This window comes from Zingiber officinale, chromosome 9A, assembly GCF_018446385.1.
Source record: "Zingiber officinale cultivar Zhangliang chromosome 9A, Zo_v1.1, whole genome shotgun sequence".
Classification (NCBI taxonomy): Eukaryota; Viridiplantae; Streptophyta; class Magnoliopsida; order Zingiberales; family Zingiberaceae; genus Zingiber; species Zingiber officinale.
Window position 1 is genome coordinate 79,328,724 of NC_056002.1, and position 13,827 is coordinate 79,342,550.

The 13,827-nt window shown below is 33.5% G+C and overlaps 1 long non-coding RNA gene across 1 annotated transcript; it reads left to right on the forward strand.

The window, feature by feature from the left end:
• Window positions 1-12,801: 12,801 nt before the first annotated feature.
• On the forward strand, window positions 12,802-13,404 carry LOC122020966. Its single transcript, XR_006122391.1, has 2 exons — window positions 12,802-12,952; window positions 13,179-13,404. It is a non-coding gene; the product is annotated as an uncharacterized LOC122020966 (long non-coding RNA).
• Window positions 13,405-13,827: the final 423 nt, after the last annotated feature.

Sequence of the window (13,827 nt, forward strand, 5' to 3'; positions counted from 1 at the left end):
CCCGGCCACATTAAGAGGTGTTGTAACCTCCATGGAATGCCAAAAGTCACAACTCTTGGTAACTCCCATGAGGTGGCATACCACTTAAGCAACCATGATGACGTGGAGCATCATCATTGGCCCACTCAATGCCAACTCACCAATGAGGTGGCATAAAGTCAAGTCAATGACTCCTCATCTTCCTCTCAAGTCAAGTCAAACTTGACTTAATCTCTCTCATGGTTGATCTAATCCAACAATTTAATTCAAGTCAATTTAATATAATGAATCTAATTCATTTAATTAAATTGATTTAATGAGTCATAATCTAAATTAGACTCATTGAACACATGAATCAACTTGAGTCCAACTCAATTAGCCCAATTAGGATTACTCTTAATCCAATTTGATTCATCAAATGAATCTAATCCTCTTGGTTCATCATATGAATCTAATCTCCATCTAATTGTCCTTAGTGTGTGACCCTATAGGTTCTTGTAACGTTGGAAATGTCCCTAAACCCATTTAGGAGCATAAGTAATGAGCGGTATCTAGCAACACATCATTACTACCCAAGTTACAAGAATGTTGAGATCCAACATCACCTTGTAACTACTAATTGTGGCTCCTCACAATATATGTCAAGTGTCCTTCTATCCTAGACATCAAGATTGATCAATGTGAGGCATAGACCGTGTCATCCTCTGACCAATCTAAATCTTGATCTCCAAGTAGACTCACTAAATCAAATGAGCTCAATATCTCATATTGACTCATTTGGGCATGGTCATGCACTTTGTGATCTCACTCTATCAAGAATATAGATGTCGCTCCCGTTATATAGGAGGGATAGATCCCATCTACATCACTCACATCCCTCTGCATAATTCGTTACATACCCAGTAATCGCCTTTATAGTCCACCCAGTTACGGGTGACGTTTAACGAAACCAAAGTACATAACTCCTTACGTAGAGATCCATGGTGACTTCAGGTCCAAGGACTTGTAGTCATACTAATAGCCACATGAGAAAGTATATGACACTCATATAACGATCCATGATACTTTTTCATGGCGGGTCATTCAGTATACATTCTCCAATGCGAATGTGTCAACTTAATATCTCTATATCCATGACTTGTGAGATAAAGTCATCGAGCTGACCCACATGCTAGTCTTATTGAATTAACATTGTCCCTGAATGTTAATACTCGACTAGGAATGATTAAGAGTAATGTTCTCTATATCATCTCACTATCGGTTTAACTAACCGATTGATATAGATGAGAACCAGACTCAAGGACGCTATTATACTTAGTTTATTTGGCACCAATACATGTAAGTATAATAACCAAAACAAATACCTTTATTTATATATAAGAATATGATACAACAAGTCCATAATACAATCATCAAATGATTGCCTCTAGGGCTTTAACTAACATATTTGCCTCGGACTAACCTTGTTTTGCAGGAAAGGTGCTCCCTGGAAAAAGGTGGTCCGGGCGCCTGGAGGGGATCCGGGCGCCCGGGAGGCGAATTTTATCCAAACTCGTCGTTGCCATGTGGAGCTCACTGGTTGGACCTGCCACGTCCCACCAGGGCGCCCGGAGGGGATCCGGGGGCACCCCGAGCTTCATATAAAAGAAGGGGCAGGGGTGGAGCTTCTACAACAACTCTGAATTGACGATCTGCTCTCTTGCGCTCCTACAATGCCGCGACTCTGCTCCGACAAGCTCCATTCTTTTCTTATTGTGTTACATTTGTCGGTATTCTACATCTAGCTTTTCTGTACTTAATCATTGTAATACATTATTTGAATTGCTAGTAGATTGCCCAACGAAAGTACTCAACGAGTACGAGCCTTGAACTAGGAGTCGACACAGGCTCCGAACCAAGTAAAAAGAACCTGTGTTAGCATTGGCTTTCTGTTATACTTTTCCGCTACGCTTACTCGTTTCGAACGCTTTTCGATATTCACCCCCCTCTATCGATTCCTCACGATCCAAGAAGTGGTATCAGAGCAGGTACCGCTCTGATTTGGTGCAACCACCGATTAGACAAGGGGGTGATCTGTTTTTTTATTTTTTTTCGGATTTCAGTTTTCATAAAGATCCAAACTGGTATTATTACCTTTTTGGAAGTTTCTTTCCATCGTAATTTAATCTAAATTGGTGCAACACCAATTTAGTTGTTTTTACTTAATTCTTCCTGCACTACTAATCCAAGATCAAGTCTTGGAACCTCTCTATATTTTTGTGTGCAGATTTAAAATGTCGCAGATCGAGGGCTTCAGCACAGTGCGACCTCCCCTCTTCAACGGGGATGATTTCCCTTACTGGAAGAAGCGAATGGAAGTGTATCTCAAGACGGACTTCGACTAGTGGATGAGCGTCACCATACCCCTACAAGATACCAGTAGACAGTTCTGGGAATCTACTAGATCCAGAAGATTGGACATCAGACCTAAAGAAGAAGGCATCAACAGAAAACAAGCCAATCAACACCCTACAGTGCGGATTGACTAGAGAAGAACTAAACCGGGTCGGACCACATAAGAACGCCAAAGAGCTGTGGGACAAACTGATCAAGCTGCACGAAGGAACGAGCGACGCTAAGGTAACAAAACGAGACTTGCTCTTAAATAGAATTTTTAACATAAAAATGCAGGAAGGAGAAACGACGAGCTAACTCCACGTAAGAATTAAAGACATTCTCAACGGACTCCACACAATAGGGCATCAAATGGAGAACCGGGACTTAATAAGGTATGCCCTAAACGCCTTTCCACGCAACAGCTTATGGGCATCTATCGTTGATGCCTACAAGATCTCTAAAAATCTATCTAAATTAAAATTAGATGAACTTTTCTGTGAATTAGAACTGCATGAGCAAACTAACGCTGGGGTCGAGAAAGGTGTAGCCTTATTTGCAGGTTCCTCAAAAGAAAAGAAGAACAAGTCTAAACCGGAAGAAGACTCTGACCAGAACTCTGAAGATGAAGAACACCTGGTGAACCTGGTAAGGAAGATGTTCACTAGGAGGAAAAGAAGCTTCAGCGAGAAGGACCTTCAAAAGCTCAATTCTCCAACCGAATCGAGGAGCGTGACGTGGTTCGGATGCAATAAGAAGGGCCACTACAAGAACGAGTACCCGAGATTAAAAATCGTCAAACTGAAGCCGAACAAAAAGAAGGCCCTCAAAGCGACGTGGGGTGACTCCTCATCGGAAGAGTCGGAAGCAGAAGATGGCCCGCGAAGCAGAGTCGGAAGATGAATCGGAAGACGGGTCCGAACCCGAATCAAGCCACGAGTCCGTACTCATTTCCGAAGGTTCCGAAGAGGTATTCCTAAACTTAAATCGGAAATTTTTTAAAATTATTTCGTGCTTAAATAATAAATTAGTTAAGTTAGAAAATAAAAACAAATTGTTCCTTGAGGAAAATCAAATCCTCAAGGAACAAGTTGTAAATAATAAACCAACTCAAGATCTAACACTTGAGGAGCAGAATTCATCATTAAAATTAGAAATTAACAACTTAAAAATTATGTTAGAAAAATTTACTACTAGATCAAAAAAATTAGATTTAATACTAAACAATCAAAAGGCATGTTATAATAAAATCGGACTCGGATATAAGTCAAACTCAAATAAAACATATAAATCATTAATAACCCAATACAAATCAACGAACAAAGCCTGGGTTCCGAAAGCGTGTTTGACCACGCAAATAGGAGCTAACCAATATTATATCCTTAAAGATAAAATATATTATATAAAGTCAAATAAACCAAATAAAAAACCAGAATACAAACCTGAACCAAAAAATTTAAAATCTAAACATATTAAAACTCAACAAAATGTAAACTATCATCAAGTAAAATATAATTATAAAAGAAATAGACATAAACCGAGAACAAAATTAAATTAAATGGTCATTAATTCAGGGGGAGACTCCAGAATAGCTGACACCTCCAAAACTAACCTACCCGACAGGGTAATTAGGATTAGTTAAAAATGATTCAAGTTTAACTTGAAAAATGGTACTGGTGAAATTTTGGATGATAGTACGTTAGGGAAGCTTAGTCTATGCATGTCTAGGAAGATATGACTTCGACCTGGTGCATTTGGCTAAGTGGAACTGACCGAAGCAACCCTTTATGGATCATAACCAGTTAGACCAAGGTTTTGTACTAAGTCCAGTGGATAGACTATTTGGAAAACCTCGAAGGCATGGTTACTTTAATGATGTCCGAGTGACTCACCATAGCCCAGAAGTTTATCCAGAGAATGCCTATTTGTTGAACCCAAAGCCAAACCTGAATCTAATACAAGTTAAAAACAAACTCTAAAATTGAATCTAATTCATCTCACAAAATTATAGGATATCCTGATTGAAAACATAGATCGGGTAAGATAACTAACGAAATTAAATTAAATTTAAATTAAATCAGATTTAAAACCAAAATTAAATTAAAATTAAAATTAAAATTAAATTAAAACTAAAATTAAAATTAAAATTAAAATTAAACTAAAATTAAAATTAAAATTAAAATTAAAATTAAAATTAAATTAATATTAAAACTAAAATTAAAAAAAATTAAAAGTAAAAATTAACAATTAAATTTTTTTAACTTAAAAATTTATTTGAAAAATTAAAACTTAATTTTTTTTAACTTAAAATTTTAATTTAAAAATTAAAACTTAAATTTTTTTAACATAAAAATTTATTTTAAAAACTAAAACTTAATTTTTTTTTAATTTAAAATTTTATTTTAATAATTAAAACGTAATTTTCTTACTTAAAATTTTATTTTAAAAATTAAAACTTAAATTTTTTGTACTTAAAAATTTATTTTAAAAATTAAAACTTAAATTTTTTTAACTTAAAAATTTATTTTAAAAATTAAAACTTAATTTTTTTTTTAATTTAAAATTTTATTTTATATTAAAACATAAATTTTTTATTTATTTAAAAATTTATTTTAAAAATTAAAACTTAAATTTTTTTAATTTAAAAAATTATTTTAAATTAAAACTTAAATTTTTTTTACTTAAAAATTTATTTTAAAAATTAAAACTTATTTTTTTATTTAAAAATTTATATTATAACTTAATTTTTTTTAATTCTAAAATTTATTTTAAAAATTAAAACTTAATTTTTTTTTACTTAAAAATTTATTTTAAAAATTAAAACTTAAATTTTTTTAAATTAAAAATTTATTTTAAAATTAAAAATTAAATTTTTTTAACTTAAAAATTTATATTGAAAAAGTAAAACTTATATTTTTTTTAACTTAAAAATTTATTTTAAAAATTTAAACATAATTTTTTTTAACTTAAAAATTTATTTTAAAAATTAAAACTTAAATTTTTTAAACTTAAAAATTTATTTTAAAAATTAAAACATAAATTTTTTTTAATTTAAAATTTTATTTTAAAAATTAAAGCTTAATTTTTTTACTTAAAAATTTATTTTAAAAATTAAAACTTAATTTTTTTTACTTAAAAATTTGTTTTAAAAATTAAAACTTTTATTTATTTAACTTAAAAATTTATTTTAAAAATTAAAATTAATTTTTTTTAAATTTAAAAATTTATTTTAAAAATTAAAACATAATTTTTTTTTACTTAAAAATTTATATTACAAATTAAAACTTAAAATTATTTTATTTTAAAATTTATTTTAAAAATTAAAACTTAAATTTTTTTAATTTAAAACTTTATTTTAAATTAAAACTTAAATTTTTTTTCTTAAAAATTTATTTTAAAAATTAAAACTTAAATTTATTTTTACTTTAAAATTTATTTTAAAAAATAAAACTTAATTTTTTTACTTAAAAATTTATTTTAAAAATTAAAACTTGAATTTTTTTGATTTAAAAATTTATTTTAAAAAATTAAAACATATTTATTTTTGATTAAAAAATTTATTTTAAAAAATTAAAACTTAATTTTTTTTTAATTTAAAAATTTATTTTAAAAAGTAAAACTTAAAATTTTTTTACTTAAAAATTTATTTTAAAAATTAAAACTTAAATTTTTTTAACTTAAAATTTTAATTCAAAAATTAAAACTTAAAATTTATTTTAAAAATTAAAACTTAATTTTTTTAATTTATTTTAAAAATTAAAACCTAAATTTTTTAATTTATTTTAAAAATTTAAACTTGAATTTTTTTTACTTAAAAATTTACTTCAAAAATTAAAACTTAAATTTTTTTAACTTAAAAATTTATTTTAAAAATTAAAACGTAAATTTTTTTAATTTAAAAATTTATTTTAAAAATTAAAACTTAAATTTTTTTAACTTAAAAAATATTGAGTCCAATAGTTAGACTAACCCCAATTCCTACCTATTGTAGGAAACTAAGTGGATTTTGGATAGTGGTTACTCCAAACATATGACTGGAGATCACACAAAATTCACTCAACTCACCTACAAAAGCCTAGGAACAGTTACCTTTGGGAATAACGGCAAACTCAAGGTAATTGGTATAGGTAATATTGAATTAAAAATTGACTTTATTATTACAAATGTTTTACTTGTTGAAAATTTCAAGTATAATCTTTTGAGTATTAGTCAACTGTGTGATACTATGTATAAGGTTTGGTTTTTATCTATAGAATGCTTAATCAAACATCTAGACGACCCTAACATAAGCCTAAAATGGTTTAGGAAAGACAACATCTATGCGATTAACTTAACCACTTCTTCAATTAAGTGTTATTTAACACAAAAAGAAGAAACCTGGTTATGGCATAGAAGAATGTCACATACAAACTTCAGAAATATAAGCAAACTAAATGGACTAGTTAGAGGACTACGAAAATTACCTAACCTTGTTCAACCATATGTAATGCTTGTCAACAAGGTAAGCAAACAAAATCTACCCACAAACCAACTAATGAATCACAAACCAACTCAATCTTAGAACTGTTACATTTAGACTTATTTGACTCCCATGGAGTCAAATCAATAAATGGAAGTCTATATTGTCTAGTTATAATAGATGACTACTCTAGGTTCACTTGGGTAAAATTTTTAAAAAATAAGGATGAAATTTTGAAATTTTTACAAACTTCTGTAAACAAGTTGAAAATGAAAAAGACCTTAAAATTAAAAGAATTAGAAGTGATAATGGGGGAGAATTTAAAAATCATAACTTTAACAAATTTTGTCTTGAAAATGGCTACCATCATGAATTTTCGTGCCCTAAAATACCTTAACAAAATGGGATTGTAGAAAGAAAAAATAGAACATTACTTGAGGCCTCTAGAACGATGTTAAATGAATACAACTTATCTAAATATTTTTGGGCAGAAGCTGTTAGTACAGCTTGCTATGTACAAAACAGAACAACACTAAACAAAACTCATAACAAAACATTTTTTGAAGTTTATTACAATAAACAACCTAATATAAAATACTTTAGAGTGTTTGGGTGCCCAGCTTTTATCTTAAACACAAGAGAACATTTAGGAAAATTCACCTCCAAGGTTGAAAATGGAATTTTCTTAGGATACTCCCAAAATAGTAGAGGCTACAGGGTTTACAATAAGGTTACCTTAAGAATTGAAGAAACCACTAATGTGAAATTTGAAGAATCCAAACAAAGCCTAGAACAAACACAACATCAATCAAGTGAATTTGTTCAAGAAAATAATAACTCTGAAAGAACCAACCAAATCCTAAGTCATGAAGAAGAAGAACAACCTCAGGAGAGTCAACCCCGTAGAACAATAAGAGTCAATCCAAATCACCCAACTGATCAAATAATTGGTGACCCAGATCTTAGGGTTCAAACTAGATCCTCCTTTAGAAATCTAAGTCAAATATCTTTAATCTCAAAAATTGAACCCAAAACCATAGCCGAATCACTACTTGACCCAGACTGGGTCATAACTATGCAAGAAGAATTAGCTCAATTTGAGCGTAATGAAGTTTGGGACTTGGTACCACCACCCAAGAATAAGAAAATAATAGAAACAAAATGGGTATTTAGAAACAAACTAAGTGAAACTGGTGAAATTACTAGAAATAAGGCTAGGCTAGTTGCTAAAGGGTTCAGTCAAGTGGAAGGACTTGACTATGATGAAACATATGCCCTAGTAGCTAGACTAGAGTACATTAGGATGTTACTAAGTTATGCAGCATACAAAGGGTTTAGACTATATATACCAAATGGATGTTAAGTCAGCATTCCTAAATGAATTAATAAATGAAGAAGTTTATGTAGGACAACCACTTGGGTTTGAGAGTCTAGAACACCTTGATTATGTCTATAAATTGAAGAAAGCCTTATATGAACTTAAGAAAGCACCTAGGGCTTGGTATGAAAGATTAACATCTTACCTAATATCTAAAGGATTTAACCAAGGACAAATTGACCCAACCTTATTTGTCAAATTAATAAAATAAGATATTTTTATAGCACAAATTTACGTAGATGACATAATCTTTGGTTCAACAAATATAGAATTCTTAGATGAATTTATAAGTTTAATAGAACACGAGTTTGAAATGAGTCTGGTAGGCAAATTAACCTACTTTTTAGGATTACAAATCAAACAAACAAATGAAGGTAACTACATTTATCAACAAAAATATACTAAGGAATTACTTAAAAAATTTGGAATGGAAAACACCAAAGAGATGAAAACACCGATGGCAGTAAACACAATCCTAGATGATGATCCCAATGGAAAACAAGTTGATCTAAAACATTATAGGAGTGTCATAGGCAGCCTACTATACTTAACTGCAAGTCGACCGGATATCTTATTTGCAGTTAGTATGTGTGACAGATACCAAACCTGTGCTAAAGAATCTCATTTGACTCAAGTCAAAAGAATCTTTAGATACCTTAAAGGAACAACAAATGTAGGTATTTGGTATCCTAGGACTAATAACTTTGAATTAATAGGGTACTCTGACTCAGATTATGCTGGATGTAAATTAGACCGCAAAAGCACAAGTGGTAGATGTCAATTATTGGGTCCATCACTTGTCAGCTGGTTTAGTAGAAAGCAACATTGTGTTGCCCTATCTACAACTGAGTCAGAATATATAGCAATAGGAGAGTGTGTTGCACAATTATTATGGATGATGCACACCCTAAAAGATTTCAACTTGAACCTCACAAATGTCAAAGTCTTAATTGATAATATTAGCTTAATTAACCTAACAAAAATTCTGGTGCATCATTCTAGAACTAAACATATTGAAATTAGGCATCACTTTATCAGGAATCATGTTACTAAAGGGGACATTGAACTCAAATACATTGAGTCCAAATACAATTTAGCTGACATATTCACAAAACCACTCCCTAAAAGTGAATTTAGCAATCTGCGTAGAAAATTAGGCATGTGCTTAATAGACTAGGACTTTTCAAAATTCAAAACTGTTAGTCAGTAAGTACCTAATTGGTTAGACAGCTATTTTAGATGTCAGGTTTAGGGGGAGGATTAAATCAACACTTAACCTTAATCATACTATCTTTTCTAATATTTTTTTCAGTATTCAAATTGAATTCTGATTTTTTACAAACTTAATAAGTCTTCAAACTTAGTTTTTGAAATCTTATATTTCAAATATTTTTAACTAGCTTTTATAAAATTAAATTCTTCAATTAAAGTTTATAAACTCAGACTTTTTTTAAAAACTTAGTTTCAATCAGTTTTGAAAAGTAAATATTTTTTAAAACTCAGTTTTGAAATCTTGAAAAATGCTATTTGAAAATTCTAGTTTTGAAAACTTAGCCTTAAAATTTTAATTTTCAAAACTTATGTTTGGAAAAAAATCCTTCAAAATTGAAACATATTTTGAAAATTTACCTTGATCCTAAAATTTAAAACTTATACACTGATATTAGAAAATCAGCTTTTCAAACTTATGATTAGAAAATTCTCTTTTGAGTTTACAAAAGTCATTTTTGAAAATTAAACTTGTAAATGATCCTTAAAAATTGGCCACTCTTTCAAAACTTAGCTATTTTTTTTTCAAAAACTAAAACTTTTACTCCCCTAAGATAAACTTAGACATCAGTCCTTACATTTTTTTATGTGCTCTGTATTTTTAAATGTTTAAATTATATCATTGTTTGATGAATGCAAAAGGGGGAGGGATAGGTGGTTAAGTTAGAAAAATAAAATAAAATTAAAAACTAACTTAAACCTCATGCTAGAACAAAATGTTTAGCTTTTTTACTCGCATATTTTCACTAACTTAACCAGGTTGTCATTCCATCAAAAAGGGGGAGATTGTTGGTGCGGTTAGCACTAACGGTCTAACTCAGGTTTTGATGAATGACAAATTGGGTTAAGTTAGGTTTGTCGTGATCTAACACTCTGACCGAGTGTGTAGACGAAGTCCAGATAGGTCGACGGGCTGACCGGATGTCTGGCACGAAGTCCAAGCGGGTCGACGGGCTGATCGGACGCTTGGCGAGAAGTCCAGCTAGGTCGACGGGTTGACCGGATAGCTGGCGAGAAGTCCAAGTGTGTAATATATGCGAATTTAATTTAGGGTTATCGTGGAATAACCTTAGGAAAATTTTTAAGAATTTTTAGAAATTTTTCTGGAGCTAAACGGAGTCCATAGGACTCCGTATGAGGGATACGCCGACGGGGCTAGATAAAGGCAGGTTTAGAATACCCAAATTAAGCGGGAATTGATTAAGGCTAGACTTAGGCCTTAATTAAGCTAACCTAGGGGTGGGATTGATTTCTTTATAAAGCCCGAAGCCTCCCGGTTCACCTTCGGCTTCTCTATTCCTCCCCTGCGCCTCGCGATCTCAGACGCCACGCGACCGAGACCGGCGATCGCTTCTTCCCTCGGTGTCGCCGGCGAGGAGCGGATCTTGGAGCATCGAAGGGAAGAAAGGTTAGTAGAACCGAAACCCTCCTTCTCCCCGATCCCTTTTCCTTTCTCTGACCTCGGTAAACAACAGCGACGGAGCTCGGTTTGGGGATTTCGCCGGCTGTCGGGAGGAAACCGAGGGCATCGACGTTGGATCTGGGCATCGACGACCGGTTGTGTGAGGTAATGCCCATTGTTTCCTTCCGATTTCCCTGTTTTGTTCGTCGGCAAGAACAAGTCGAGCCCTAAACTTGGTTGTGAATTCAACCTTGATCCTTTTCCGTGTTGATTCGGTGGTTTTCTGGGAGGCGGAGATCGGTGTCTTGTTTCGCCACCATAGCTTGACTAGATCAACTCCTCCACCGGATCTGTGATCGTACTCTAGCCGTGATCTTGAGGTAAGCGATTTGGTCTTCTTTTGTTTGATCGGGAATTCGAAACCCTGATATGTTCTTCTAGAGGTGATGCGGGGGATTTTTCTGAGAAGCAGAGCTTGATGTTGTGATTCCGGGCACTACAGATCTGCTGGGGATTACTCTTCTACATCATATTTGTGACCATCTCCGGCAATTGAAGAGCAGAGGTAAGGACACCAGTAGGTTGTTGTTGTTAACAGATTGTTGCGATGTTTTCTTGCTGTTCTTCCTTCTTGATCCGGTTTGTAGGGTTGTCATATGTAGTTTTCTGATATAGGGAATTGAGGTATGGTTTAACTCATCTTCTCTTGATGCATCAGTGTATCTATTGGATTTTGGTTTTTCAGTGGAATCCCTATATTCTTGATCCGGATCATAGGCAGAAGCAACCAGAATCGATTTATTTAGGTGTTAGAGATTCTTGGTGTACTGTTTCACTAGGAGTTCTGGAAATTAGGGTGATCAGGCTTAGTCAACAGTGATAAAAGTTTTGTGCTAGGTAATTGGAGGCTTTGAGGTATGAATAAACCTAATCAAAGGTGATTAGGGGTTTTTAGGGCTGCATTGCTCTAGGTAGTAACAGGAGGTTGGATGATAATTGAGGACCTAATGGATATTTAATTTAGCTTAGCCAGTGGAAAGGAGTAGTAATCACTATTAGCTAAATACTTTAAGTCGGTTATTTATTTTTGGTGTACACATATATAGTTATATAAATTTGTATATGTGATACAGGACCTTGATTGACGACGAGTTGCGCGACGTGGTGGTTCTGTTGATTTCGGGATATATCGAGGCGGGTATTTCTTCCTAAATTTCTATTTAGCTCCTTGAACTTTAAAGCATGGTTATATGTTTTTGGATATTTAGGTTGCATTCCTTAAATCCTATTATTTGTTGCTTTCCTGCTTGTCTCTTTTGCTTGATCTTTGATATGATCTGGGTTGCTTCGTTACAGTCTCTATTCTTGTTATTTGTGACTCTATTGTTTATACACATGTAGAGTGTTGTAGGGAGGACTGTATTGGATATTTGTGGGCTATACCTGTCTAGGTTGTGATTGGTATGGGTTATAGGTCCTACATGTTTACCATTCCATTTGCATAGTGGTATGTGTAGTTACGTCTGTTGTGGTTATTGGAGGCGTTTATGAGGGGGAAGGTTGTTGCATGGATGATGATTATATATATGTATATCATGCTCATCATTCATTGCATCTGATGACCGTTGTCTCCCTTGTGGTTGAGAAGGTCATCAGTTGGTTTGGCTTAGCGCGCACCTTCGGCCACTCATGGGTAGTGGTAGCTGGAGCAGTTGCCGCTTGTCCTGTTGTGCCACCCGGCCACGAGGTTTAGTGAGATCCGGCGTTGTGAGCAGTTAGCGCTGCATGTACTGGAGGGTAGTACGGTCGTCACGGACCCAAGCCTCTCGGCCATACAGGGGTCGTGGTGTCTAGAGAGGTGGCGGGTGACCATGGAGCATGCATGCACTTTTGCATATGATGCGCAGTGCATCTGTGGAGATATTTTGCATACATGTCTGAGCTATGTATGCTGCATATGGATGCCATGCTGCATACATGTCATTTACTTTACATATATTTGCAGACGTATATATATTGCACAGGTGTCCGGAGTATGTTATTGACTCGGTGGGTTTACGGATCATGGTATCAGGGGGTTGGTTCTTTTCGGGTATGTACATTCACGTTATATGCTTTTATTATGTCTGGTATGTTCATGCACAGTCATTATATCAGGTATAGATAGATGAGTTGTGTTATGTTAGCATATTCTTATTCTTTGCTTATGGAGACTATATCCTTTGATTCCTATATCTTTATGTAGACCATGCTTTATCCTGTCTATACCCGCTGAGTTCCCTGTACTCACTACCCCGTTTATATTATGTTGGTTCCAGGCAGTATGTAGATGATATGGAGATGCTTGGAGTATGTTGCTGGCCGGTTCCCCCTTCCCACGCCATATCCGGAGACTTTTTTTTGGTTTTGTTTTCTCTTTCCCTACCCTTCGATTTTGTTGGATTTAGAGTTGTGAAAACGAACTATGTTTGATTCGTGTATTGTGGACTTATGCCTGTGGTATTTTGTGGACTTTCGCATTTGTGGGTTCTTTATTCGTTTTTCCGCTGTGTTTTTGATATATATCTGTGTGGGCTAGATATTTAACTGCGTGGTTGTGTTTCTTTTGTGCATAAATATTCCAGCCGGCTGTGGCTGACGTATTTTGTTTGTACGGATGTTTCCGATTGTCACCGGTACAGGGGAGATGCTGCCGAAATTTTTCGGGAGGTATTTCCTGGGCGGCCCGACCCAGACCGAACCGGGAACGGCTGGAAGGGAGTGACTGTGAGGACGCATTCCCAGGAAGGGAACATTAGGCGTCGATCCGACTTAGATCCATTTCGGATATCTAAGTTGAGATCGTGACTAGATTCCGGTCTCGGAAAGACTGAATCTAAGTCATACTCTCTTTGCTAAACTATAAACTGAACTAACACTCTATTTTGCAGGTTATAATTTATATATTTGCCACGTACTAACCTTGTT